The sequence below is a fragment of the Indicator indicator genome, chromosome 10, assembly GCF_027791375.1.
Source record: "Indicator indicator isolate 239-I01 chromosome 10, UM_Iind_1.1, whole genome shotgun sequence".
Lineage (NCBI taxonomy): Eukaryota > Metazoa > Chordata > Aves > Piciformes > Indicatoridae > Indicator > Indicator indicator.
The window spans coordinates 4,368,871-4,382,080 of NC_072019.1; positions in this window are offsets into that span (position 1 = coordinate 4,368,871).

Sequence of the window (13,210 nt, forward strand, 5' to 3'; positions counted from 1 at the left end):
CACTTTTCACCCACACTCCTTGCATTCCTCATTCTCTGTGAGAATCCCCACCTTCCTCTGATTCAGCCTGTCACTCCCCTTTCCTTGCACTGACTTTCTTTTCTTCATTTTTCCTCCTGGAGGCTAATTTCCATTTCTTGCTTCCATTTTTACAAAGTCATTTCCTGGAATTCAAAGCATCATTTGCTAAACATGGACCAGTATTCAACAATATTCAATATGATACAAGATGCTTTGTCATCTATACAGTCCAGCTATGAAAACGTATCAGCTTTTTTTTTTTTTTTTTTTGCTAACAGTATGTTTCATTGACAGAAATACTTATCTAATGGAAGCAACTGAGTTCAAAGAAAATTAAAGTACCTTTTTATAATGGTAAGAACACTTGCTTTTTGAAAGCTACCCTGTGGCCCTCACCTGCACAGTTTGATGACACAGACACACTCAGGCTTTTATGATTAAATACAACTGTCCATACTGTAATACATGTGTTTATCATTTTTATTCAGAGTACATTTTCATGCTGTTCTGAGATGCAGACCGCAGAAGTCTGTGGTAGGGATTTCTGTGGAAGGAATAATGTCAGTGGGTGTATTCCATGATTCACTTATGGATTCATGACTTGCAATTTTCGCTCTACCCTGTATTTGTTTCATGACAACACTACTTTGATAGTAAAGAACACTTTCTATTCAGGGACTGGGTTGTTTTTTTTAAATAAAGTTGCATTTTATAAGACCAGTATTATATTACAAATCAGAATGCAACATAAATTGACATTTTCTGAATAGGGAGCGTGCCTCTATTTTTAATCAGAAACACTAACAGCTTTTTCTTCAGCGTATAATGGTCTTTCAAAAGATGCATTCAGACTTCATCACAGCAGTTAAGATAAAAGGAGGTCACTGAGATTATTCAAGCTGGTTAAAGACTAAGACAAACCAAGTATTGCACAGTCTGCAGGATTATATTATTAATAAAACCTAGAAGCATCTCTCTTTCTCATTACATCATCAATTACCTAGGAATCCTTAAAGACTTGCTGAATAAGGATAACTGTTAATAAAAACTTCTCTAGTACCAGAAAAGGCTGTCACACCTGTGATTATAGATATCACTCGTGGAATACTTGATTTGCCAAAGCTGTTAAGAGATTCCTTGCCATAAGTTTTAAGGACACTAAAAAAATGCAGGGTAAGAGGAAATGGTCTTGCATGGATGTACCATAGATGAGAATGGAAAGAAAAAAAAAAAAAAAGAATAAGGAACTCACTAATAAGTGGTCCCATGTTTAAGGGAGGAAAGTCACCAGTGTATTCTGCAAAACTTGGTACTGTCTTGCAGATAGATATGGCAACCTGAAGACAGAATGTGAGAAAGTTTGCTAGCAGTGCTACCTCAGATACTTACCGAAGAGCTTTACAAGAGCCTTAGAAGAATTAGTTATGATGACAGGTAAAATTCAGACAGAGAATTGCAAATCTAGACATACAGGCCTATTTTGAGTACAGAGTGATAGGCTCTGAATTAGCCATTATTATTTAGAAGCAAGATATGAAGATTAGGAGGAATAATTTTGTTTAAAGCATCAGTTCAGTGTATAACAGCAGTGAGAAAAAAAACAACAAAGAACAAAAAACCCAAACCAAAACAAAAGCCAACAAAATTAGATTGCAGGAAATATTAGAAAAGACACTATTACTGTATAAACTGAGACAGGCTTGTAACACTAATAGGAGATTTTAATATGCTCTATAGTAAGTGCTCACAACTGAAAAGGAGCACAAGTTTCCACAGAATGTAGTGTGTTGTTTACATGGAGAAGTTAATCAGGCTGGAACAGATACTGTGCTTCGTGATTTTTTTTTTAATAAAGATTTTTTAATTTGGAATAAAGCATAAAAATTCTGGTCTAGTCACTATCCTAAGCTTTTTTAGAATGCTGAAATACGAGTAGTAGATAGCCTCAGTGAATTTAATTCCCATGCTCTCAGCTCTTGAGGCTGCTAATCAGATCTGAGGTGAATGACATTTTAGTAAGATTTCTGAACTTGGAAATTTTTTACCTTTAGAGTTCACTAGGTTATACAAAATGTTCCCAGATAAGATGCTCTCTGATATCCTACAAAGGCTTTGCCTTGATATTCTTTATCCTGAAAACTAGCTAGTTCAGGCACTGGCTGAATGAAGGTGAGTTTAAGTCCAGTTAGAAAACCATGAACAATTAGGACAGCCATTTTTATGCACTGTGGACAATTTATCCAGGCATGTCATTATGGAAAATTAAAAAAAAAGAAAAAAAAAAGGGGGGGGGGGATCTTTATTTTGTACAGTGACACTGTTACTTAGTTGGTAAAACACCACAAATGTACAATTTTCTCACCTTGTGCATGCTGCATGTATTCCAACACATTAGTTACCTAGGAAAGAGTCACGTGCTGTTATTACAAGCTCCACTTCAATTATAAGTCCTTATATAATTATATACCTCTTCAGAGTAACCTCAAAAATAAATAGTAGGAGCTACAGAAATGTCACAATTTACACACAAATACATACCAATAGAGATTTAGTATGTAAGTATACAGCAACAGATTATTTCAAATCCAATATAGTAACTCTCAGTTAAAAGTCAAAATGAATAATGAAAACAATAATTCCAGCACAAATTATTAATACTAAGGTATCCCACTTTTTGGTGCATTTTAAACTATAGCAAGAAAATTGTTCTGTATTCGTTCATGTTTTCTCTATCAAATAACAGAAAGTAAGTGTGGCATCTTGGATTCCTGCCCTCACTTTTATAACAGGCACTTTTCCCTGTAACATCTCACAGCTATTCTTTAGAAGTGTGAACAAACCTTTCCCATCACTTGCAAATAATAAATAATTCAGTAAAACAAGATTGGATTAAAGCCGGGTTCTGAAATTCCTCTACTCCGAGCCATACTAAATGCAAAAGAAACAGGCATTCGGCATACTAATTCAGAGACCGTATCACAAGCATTTCAAAGAGCTCCTTGACTGTAGCATATGCCTCAGCTCTCCCCAGTGGTACCTCCCAGAGTGACCCTGTTAATTAAAACCTGTAACAGAACACGACCTGTAGGCACCTCTCATGGAATCTGGCAAGCAAGGTGTTCTTGAGTTCCATGCAGTGATTTGAGTAACAGATAAATACATCCCAGAGGGTAACTGTCCAGAACATTTTACAACAGTGCATTTTAAGTTTTCTTTGTTGCGAAAATATCCTCATGTGATGTCCAATGAGCTCCCAGTGTACACCAAACTACTAAAAAGAGACTCGAATTAGAGTCCAAATAGCACTTAATGCATCAGTCCCTCAAGTAGCAAGTGTCAGTAGGACAAATCTGAAAATTAAAACATGCCTCATCAAGAGGAAGTTTTCTTTATGTTAGTCATTATTTTAAGTATCTCATTACTCTAAACTAAGGAATCCCAGTGGTTTAATGGTTTTTAATGTTATAATGGATGAAGGGTATGAAAAGTATGAAGATGTCACTTAAAGAATACAAAGGATTCCCTGAATTTATTGTATTTATTTGTTTTGCTTCTTAGGTATATGTGCCACAATACATATTTGAGTTAACAGCCACTGCTTGGGTGAAAGGAAGGAGGAATGTCTCTCCATTTAGAAGGCATGGAAGTCAAAGCATGTTTACTTGAGGACTGGCATCTCTGTGTTCCACCTGATGCTGTAAAACTAAATACCTTTCAATTTCTTTTATGTTTCAAGATTTTGAAGACACTCAGTAGATTTGTAGGTATGTAGTCAACAGCAGCTCTAACCAAAGCATTCTTAATGAATGGTTCTTTGATTGAAGGAATCAGTGAGTCAATGACTCCACTGTTTTCTGAATTACAGCTTTAAAAGCGAAAAATCCAGATAATCTAAAAACAAATAAATGGTGGTTAACCATTAACTACTCAGTTCTGCTAATATACAAAATGTCCTCATTTAGTACATATATTGCACACAGCATATTTATTTTGAGGCCTAGTTTTTCTGGTTTTGCTTAATCCAAACAGGCAGCTTCTAAGATTTTTTTAAAGTAAATTTTGTGAAAGTAAATCTTGGTGTTGGACTAAGACTTTCATGCTTTCTGAGCATTCTCATTGGAGAGCCACATGCTAGGAAATACTGGTCAATATTAGTCCCTGCAGAAATCCATGGTTAAATTGGAATGAAAAGAAATAATCTAATTAAATCTGACTTCTTAAATCATATTATTGAGCTGTGGTATTTAAAACAAAACAAATCAAAAACCCAAAAAATCCAACATGCACACAAATAGCAGTCCTGGTCTGAAGCTCCAGCATTAAAAGCCACTGCTCCATGTGGAAATAACTGTACAAAGCAAATCATGCAAAAATATATATTGATTATTTGCTCAAATACTGTATATAATATTTGAGAATCAAAGGACTTTCTGATTTAATATCACCATAGCCTTAGCACAACTGTGAAAACCTACAGTGAATACAGTTACCAACTTTTTTGTACAAGATACCAAGTAGCTTTTTCCATTTAAAAGGCACGATTTTATGGTATAAGAATCATTTAAACCAATTTACAAATCTCTGTTATGTCTCTCAGACTTACACAACAAGGATTTGATCAAAAATATTGCAAAGACAATGGCAAATTTCCATGGACTTCAGTAAAATGGAAGCCAGACTTTTAGAGAATTAAGATAGAAATTAACAGGATCAGATAAATGTAACTCAAAGGTGTAGAATGAAGAATTAAAATTCTCTCCTTTCATGCTGATGTGTTGGTGTTTTGGTTTTTTGGGTTTTTGTTTATTGGTTGTTTTTTTGTTGGTTGGGGTTTTTTTCTGAGAGGATATAAACATAGTATTTGGAAGCTGCTTAACAGTTTGCCTTTCAGATCTGTGTTCCAATTAAGGCTGTTAGGAGCTATATGAGATTAGCATCTATTCTAAAAATAAGATAACACTCCCATGATATGCTCTTACTGAAATTAAACCCTTTTTCCTCCCCTCTGGGGTCCCAAACAAAAGGATGGGAGAGGAAGAAAAAAAAAATCCACAAAAGACAACAGAAAGCATTAAATTCCAGTCTGCCAGATGACCTGTGTTCTATGTGTGCTACCACCTGCCCCCTCAATATACTTTCTTTGCAATCATATAACTAAAGAGATGAAGACCTTTCTAATGAACATGACCACGTATGATAAACATAAGTTTATTGCATTTGTATTACAGAGGGACAAGTGGAAGAAACAGTTATAATCCATTAGTGTGAGGCAGACTGAAAGAAAAATTTACATCATAAGCTTTTTGAGTAAATGGATGAGGATTTTCCCTTTCCACTTCTAAGCTCTTAACTAGCATTGCTAGTTTTGAGAACAGGAACCACTGTACTAAGAATGGTCTGGAAAGCACACAAGAATGCTACTAGAAACTAGACTTTCTACCAGTCTTATTAAAATCTATGCCAATACTAATTATTTGGCTTAAACTTCATACTTCCTTGCATTAGGTCCCTGTTCGATCTCTTAATGAAGTCTTACACATTAGCACAGTTGAATACCTTACACAAAAATTGCTAAAGGACACAGAAAGGCTATAACTGCATCTCCAAAAAGCCAACTCACTGCTGCCTAAGTAGAAGCCAAATTCAGGATGTCCATGCTACTGAGTGAATGCCAGCTGTGACTATTGCCTTTAGAAGCCGTTGGCAGCTGTTACAAAACAGAGAATCCTTCCAGCTCCTGCGCCTTCGCTAGTAGCAGGCTTAGTGGCTATGCAGCTCCAGGATTCAGGTTTCAAAAGCTTCCTATATGTCAGCCTTTACCATTGCTCTGTTGAGCTTTAGCCTACAGATTTACTTTTTTTTTTTTTCCATTTATCAAATGTCACCCTTTATGTATAGAGTATTTAATGCAGTCCTAGTAGTTTAATTAAAAATATACACGTTGTGGCTCCCTTTTTCCACTGACTTACACTGGAGATGTCCAACATAATTTTTGTGCCCTGTGGTATACTTGGCTTGGCTCCTCCAATCAGTCAGAGAATGGCACTGTACCAAACACTGGATATTGTATGGATTTTTTTCATAAATGTTTTTCTGAAGCTCTGTAAAGAAACATACTATTAAATATGAAAATATACAACTGAAGTACTTTTGTCTTAAGGGATACATCTAAAACTCAGTATGTGTGTCCCAGTTTTGGCTGGGATAGAGTCAATTTCCTTCCTAGTAGCTGGTACAGTGCTGTGTTTTTTATTTAGGCTGAGAATAATGTTGATAACACTGGTGTTTTAGTTGTTGCTAAGCACTGTTTACAGTAAGTCAAAGATTTTTCAGTTGCCCATGCACTGCGAGCCAGGAGGTGCACAAGAAGCCTGAGGGAGCATGCCCAGGACAGCTGACCCAAACTAGCCAAAGGGATATTCCATAGCATAGGGTGCCATGCTCAGTATAAAAATTGAAAGGAATTGGCTTGGGGGCTCTGTGTGATTGCTGCTCAGGTATCAGTCAGCAGGTAGTGAGCAATTGCATTATGCATCACTTGTCTTTTCTTGGGTTGTATTAATCTCTTTTTGTTGCATTCCTTTTCATTGCTATTATAATAATAACAATATTTTGTTGTTATTAATAACAGTGTTTGGTTTATTTTAAATCTTTTATCTCAACCCATGAATTTTTACCTTTTCCCTGACTTTCCTCCCCATGCCACTCAGGGTGGGGAGTGGGGAGGGGAGGGGCAGGTAAGCGAGCAACTGCATGGTCTTAAGTTACTGACTAGGGTTAAACCACAGCAATGTGTAATTAAGTTTTATTGTATAAAAAAAAGTGCATGTTTTGTTTTCTCTTTTAAGCTAGACCTATCAGCAAATACAGTCAAAGTGGGATAAAGTTGAGGACTGAGGCACTATATAAGTGAAAATACAAATAAACACTGATTATATAAGGCTATACCATTCAAGGTAACCAAAAGAGATTAGAATACATCACAAGGTTCAAAAACTATAAATACTTTAACTCTCTCTTGAGCTTCTGCTCCTGTGGATCACTTGCAGTATTTATCAACTAGTTCTTAGAAATACTAGGCAGACAGACCTCCACTTCATGACATGATGGCACTAAGTTGTTCGCTGGTGGTTTAATTACACACTTCACAGACTGCTAAAGGTAAACCAACAGATCTGTCCTTCTGAAATTCAGTTTTCTAAACTTCGTTTGCTGCGAGAACACGCAGACAATGCATTAGCTCAGCCTGATAAAGCACAATAGCTATCAAAGAAAGAAAGCCTCAGAAACACAACATATTTCTCACTGCCGCCCTTGAATGACTGCTCCCTATGCTTTTTATTAGAAAGATTCCAAGATGCCAGTAACCTTACAGCTGCTGACTGTAATAACAGAGGGTAACAAGATAGAAATCATGAATGCCTCCTTGTTAAGCAGGTTTTTTAGTGCTGTTCCAAGAGAGACCTGCCAAGAACTTTCCATGCAAACCTTATTTTTCTGGGATTTGAAACTTGGCTAAAAAAAAAAAAAAATGCTCAGTTCAAAAGAATTCCAATTACAACTTTTAAAATACATTTTCAAGTTTTGGAATAAATTAACTTTACACTAAATAACATAAACAATTTAGGACTTCATATATTTCTTAGTTGCTTTACTGAAAAAAAAAAACTCCGGTTAGCGAATTTGTACCCCAAATCATTATATGTTTTCTAACTCTTTAGTATTAAATAAGTTTGAACTATTGCAGTGAGAAAGGAAACTTTTGTGCTATATGGTCAAGATTCCACTGAAGTGTATTTTCTTTTTAAGGAAGCCTGTATGAAATGCATGTGAAACACTCATGGGATTCTATCTGCTGAAGAATTCAGTGGATTAAAACTGTGCCAATTCTTAATACAACTCAGCTGACTTGGGTATAAGGTCAGGTTGTGAAAAAACTGGTGAAGTTTAACACATCATTCTTACAAAACAAGCTTAAAATTTCCTTTTTAAGCTATGTGGCATTGTTTTTGTTTTGGTTTGATTTTAACCAAATTATTGAAATCTCTGAGCTGTGCAAAAGTCCAGTTTCAGTGTTCCTGTTTTCTTTTTTGGCACATGACCCATTAGGACAAGGTCATTTTGTACAGTTCCTTGCCAAAGCAATGGTGTTTCCCGTGAAAAGATATATAGAAATTACGTTTCAGGGAGAACACAGGTTGCAGCCAAAACTAAGGAAGCTCTCTTTCTGGCAACCATACCAAAGAAGGCTATGGTAATTGCCTGAGCTGTGAAAAAGTGTGGGCTTAGGCATATACTGAAGAGGAAGAAACTTTGCAACAACTCAAAACTAAAAGAGACAATCAAAACAGATCAATAAATTATAAAACTGTTCTGAACATATCTGGTGGGATCATTTCAAAGGAAACACTGAAAGGAACAGTGCTGGAAAAAACATCATGTGACAGAGTAACTTAGAAATGTTTCTGCTCATTTTCTTACTAACACGGGTTTTCTCTCAGGAAAATTTGCCCAGAGCACATTATGCCCCAGAGTATTTCTACCTTCCTCATAGTTCAACACAAATGAAAACAAAGTAATCCTATGAAACAATAATTCCTCTGGGACTGTTTGCAATCCAGTCAACCATGCTGGGTATACAAGGACTTCACCATTCTTGAGGAGTTTGTACGAACTGGAGTAAGTCTCTGACCTCAAATTCTCATCCTGCTCAGCTCAAGAGTAAACTAAGGCTGCATGGGAACAGCTCCCTTTGACATTACCAATGTAAATGCCTGCGAAATAGAGCACTACTGCATATAAAACCTGAAGAAAGAAAGAACATGGCTAGCCAGACAGGAGACAAGCAAGAACAAAGAGCTGCTACCAAACAGTGGAACTTCAAGCAAAAAGGCAAAGTAGCAAAAAGGCTTCTGCATTACTGACACCGTCTGCTCTGCAGTAAGCCACAAAGGTAGTCAGTGGTTACAAAAGGGTGTTGCCCTGGGAAGCGTGACATGTCTTCCTTTAGTGATTAAAGAGCCTGCAGAAGCACAGACAGAGCATCTCCATGCAGATGGCTCTTCATCTTCTGTTGATCAACAGTAAACCTGTTCTCTAGCAGCAGTAACAATATTTCTGTGGGACACCTGCCTTGGACACACTTTGTTAGTGAGCCAGTTTTTGCTTTCCCTCCTCTTCTGGTGGCCATGACTTACTGCTTTTCCCACTTCTGAAAGAGCATACTACCATCTGAGGCAGAGAGACTCTCAAGTACCCCAATTTCAACAGCTACCCTATGCATAGCAAAATACTCTGCTGAACAACCTGAACCTATAGCAACATAGGGGTTCACTGCAATGAAATCTGTTACCCTACATTCTCCAATCAGGCAATTGCTTCCTTTCTGTTAAGCACAAAGAAAAGGAAAAAAGAGCTTGACACAAACAGAAGACATGCCAACCCAGAAGAAACCTGATAGGTATATAGCCCACCAAGTCTCACTTCTCATATAAAACCTCCAGGGGTTACTTTTATTATTTCACATAATGATCCCCTTGCTTCAGCACAGTTCCCTCTAGCATATTCTTTCCCAGACTGATTGTTTTCTCATTTAGTTATCATCCATAAAGACTGTACTGTGGCTCTTAAGTCAAACCCTAAATTATGGGGCATAAGTGGAAGTCTCGGGCTGTCTTCCAGTGCAGTGGCCATAACAACTAGGGCTCAAACTTTCTGTAAGCAGCAAGTTTCAGTCTGTTTGCCCTCCTCCTTCAACCACATTCTATTCCACTAGCTAATACAAAGGGAGGGTTCTGTTTCTGAAACTGTGATAAGGACACCCATTCCTATTCTTTATGCCAAGTAGAACTATGACTGCTTTCTGCCCAGGTGAGACAGCTGAGATAATGCTTTTACAGAGCCATGTATATTATGTATCAAGAAAACCACCTGTGGACAGAATAAATAGAGAAATGTATAATCCTTTTGTAGTTACTTTATCTTTTAAGACTTTCTAGAAGAAAGAAATCATCCAGATGTTATCTTCAAACACAAATATTCTGCAGGACACCCTTAATCCAGAGACACAATTATATACACACTTAATCATGTCTGTAGCACTAGTGATTTCAAACGGGAGCTACACAAAGGATTAACCTAAAGCTGACAAAAATCCTTATTGGAGATAAGTTTTTATTGCTAAATATACACATACATTTTAAGGCAGCTATTAAAATAATTGTTGCTCTTTCCATGTTTCTAATATATATTGAAATAAGGAACTATTTTAATCAAATTGTTCTACATGAGGCTTAGACATCTCTTAGACCTCATCACTCTCTACAACTACCTGAAAGGCAATTTTAGTGAGCTGGGGTTCAGTCAGTTCTCACAGGTAAAAAAGTGACAGTGCAAGAGGAAATGGCCTCAAGTTGTGCTGGGGGGAGATTTGTATTGGATATCAGGAAAATGTCTTCACTGAAAGTGTTGTAAAAGCACAGCAACGGATTGCCCAGGGAAGCAGTGGAGTCACCATCCCTTGAGGTATTTAAAACATATGTAGATGTGGTGCTGAGGGACGTGGTTTAGTGGTGAGCTTGGCAGTGCTGGGTTAACTGTTGGACTTGATTATCTTAAATGTTTTTTCCAGCAAAATGGTTCTATGATTTTTGTGTACTGAAAGCGCTTTTAACTGTAAGGTATTTGATATCCTGTAAAGATACTCAGAGAATAATATAAACAACTTAAATTATGCCAAACCAGAATTAAATCTAACAGAGTTCTATGCACTCAGATTGTGATGACCTCAGCCTGCATGCATAATCAAAATCTGCAACACCATCAAGAGTTATTATGTATAAATGGTTACAAGAAAAATCATTGATATGCACTTTCCACAGCCACTTTTTTAAACAGTATACCAGCTACTTACACCTGCTTCCTGAAGTAATCACCAAAAATTTCTCAATACATGTAATTTCTCCACCAGTTAACAGAAACAGAGAAAATCACTAAAAAAATTTTAAAAATGGATGTTGTTGTTAAAAATAATTCCTCTGTGATCAAATGACAGCAGAATTTTACTGCTCTAACAGGGCATTCTCTCCTATTTACTGCTGGTCTCATTCAGACATATGTGCACTTCAATGGAAACTGAAAGCAGGGCCAAAAGATGGGAAACTGAAGTCTACTCATGCTTTGCTAAAATCATGTATATGCTTATGAATGTTCAAATCTTTCTTCACATGCAGAAGCAGAACGAAAAAAAAATCAGCCAGTCACTTCACTGCAGTATAGTTCAACAGCAGATAGCGCACAATTTAGTCCTTGCTCTCAGTGAGTCTTACTGAAGAAGTCTTGCTGATTTAAACTTCTTGCACCTAATGAACAACTTGAAAACTAAAGTCATGCCCATTTTTCTCTGAAGTGCAAACAAAGCATTATCTAACAGCTACCAGAATGGCAGTTACACTGCATTATACTTCTCTGCAAAGTGGTGTTTGAATGTACATTTCTGTACATCTATCTGGCAGTGCAACTAAGCTGCTTCTTGTATTTAAAGGTTATAGTCATAAAATCATGCTTAGAATTTTCCTTAAGAAAACACATCAGGTACTAGGTGGCCATAAAAGAAATATTATACAGATTTCACTTAATGAAAGAGTAGGATCTCTTCCACACATTTAAAAGTTCATAATAAAAAGTACCACTTAGAGCAGTGTATTTACTCTCTTCATAGCAAACTTGGCAATATTGGCATGTCAAGAACGAGAAAGCACTGAAATTAAGGAGTATTGCACAGCAAATCTGTGAAGAAAAGTCACCTAAAAACCCCTAGGACAAACACAATTCCAGGAGATGGGCAGATCATGAAAGAGCCAGTGTGAAAAGCAGATTATAAAATTAAAAATAAATGTTAAAAAAAAAAAACAAAACTCAGAAGACATCAAAGTAAGCAGAGAAAAAGACAAGTGAACCAAACAGCCTTGCATGTCAAGGGAGATGAGAGGTTTTGGCTCTCACAGTCCACAAGAAAAGGACAGATCTGTCAGTTGGTAACCCAGTGAAATTAGGGGAGCAAGATGTAGACATCCTGTGTCTGTCCCCAGCCCTTTCACAGAACTACATTAGGTCAAAATCAAGTTCAGGAAATGAAACCAGGAGCATCCAATTCTTCAGAGAAGTGACTGTTGAGTATCTCATTTTATTTTCGCTGTGTAGTTTTTTTGGTTGTGCAAATTTCAGCAGTAAATGAAATATCTATTCAGCTTTTTCCTTTTTTAAGTTTTAGACATATTAAAAAAAAAAATCAAATCACAGACCATACAGGTAAAATGTCATACAAAGCTTTATTTTCCATTTCATCCATGACTCCACTGAATCTGTAAAGGTGGTAAACTGTTTTCTTCCCTTTTAAATGTCAGCACTTTCTGATTACAAGTTAATAGAAGAGTTTGAAAGAAAATAATTAGGTAACCGTTCTTTTGCATCATCCTGAAATGGGAAAAACGTACTCCCCTCTAAAATCATGCTCTAAGAAAACTCCTACCTTGCAGAAACTGCATACATGCATTTCAGTAATAATAAAACAGGAAAGTTAAAAAATTCAAACAATCACTCACTTGAAGATACCTAAATAATTCTGATTCCTTAACTCGTAACAATTTTAAAGGTTTGACCATTACTTATAAAGAAGTATATTTAATAAAATATTGTAAGTTTGAGAGGCTGGAATATCAGTAACTCCATTTCACAAGTCATCCTAAGGCTGCAATAACCTTATAGAATCATTAATGATTACCTGTTCAGCCACACCTACCCACATAAGACATGCTGAAGTGAACTGGCATGCTTCTTAAGGACCACACTGGGACATGACTGGTTCTTGGTCTGCATGTTGACAGTTTGACAGCACCACATCAAGTTGTGCATGATGCCTCTTGGCCAGACGTTACAGGCCACAGGGAGCAACCCTCCCATTAGCCATTATCATTTCTATCATAACTGCCTCTAAGCTAAGACAAAAGATGGGCAGATCACAAAAGAGTGTGAAAACAAGATTATAAAATTAAAAATAAATATATTTTAAAAATCTCAAAGGACACCAAAGTAACCAGAGAAAATGTCAAATGTACCAAACAGCCAAGACAAGATCTTAAATAGGCAACTTTGATAGCAGCAATTAAAAACAATATCCCCACTATGTTAT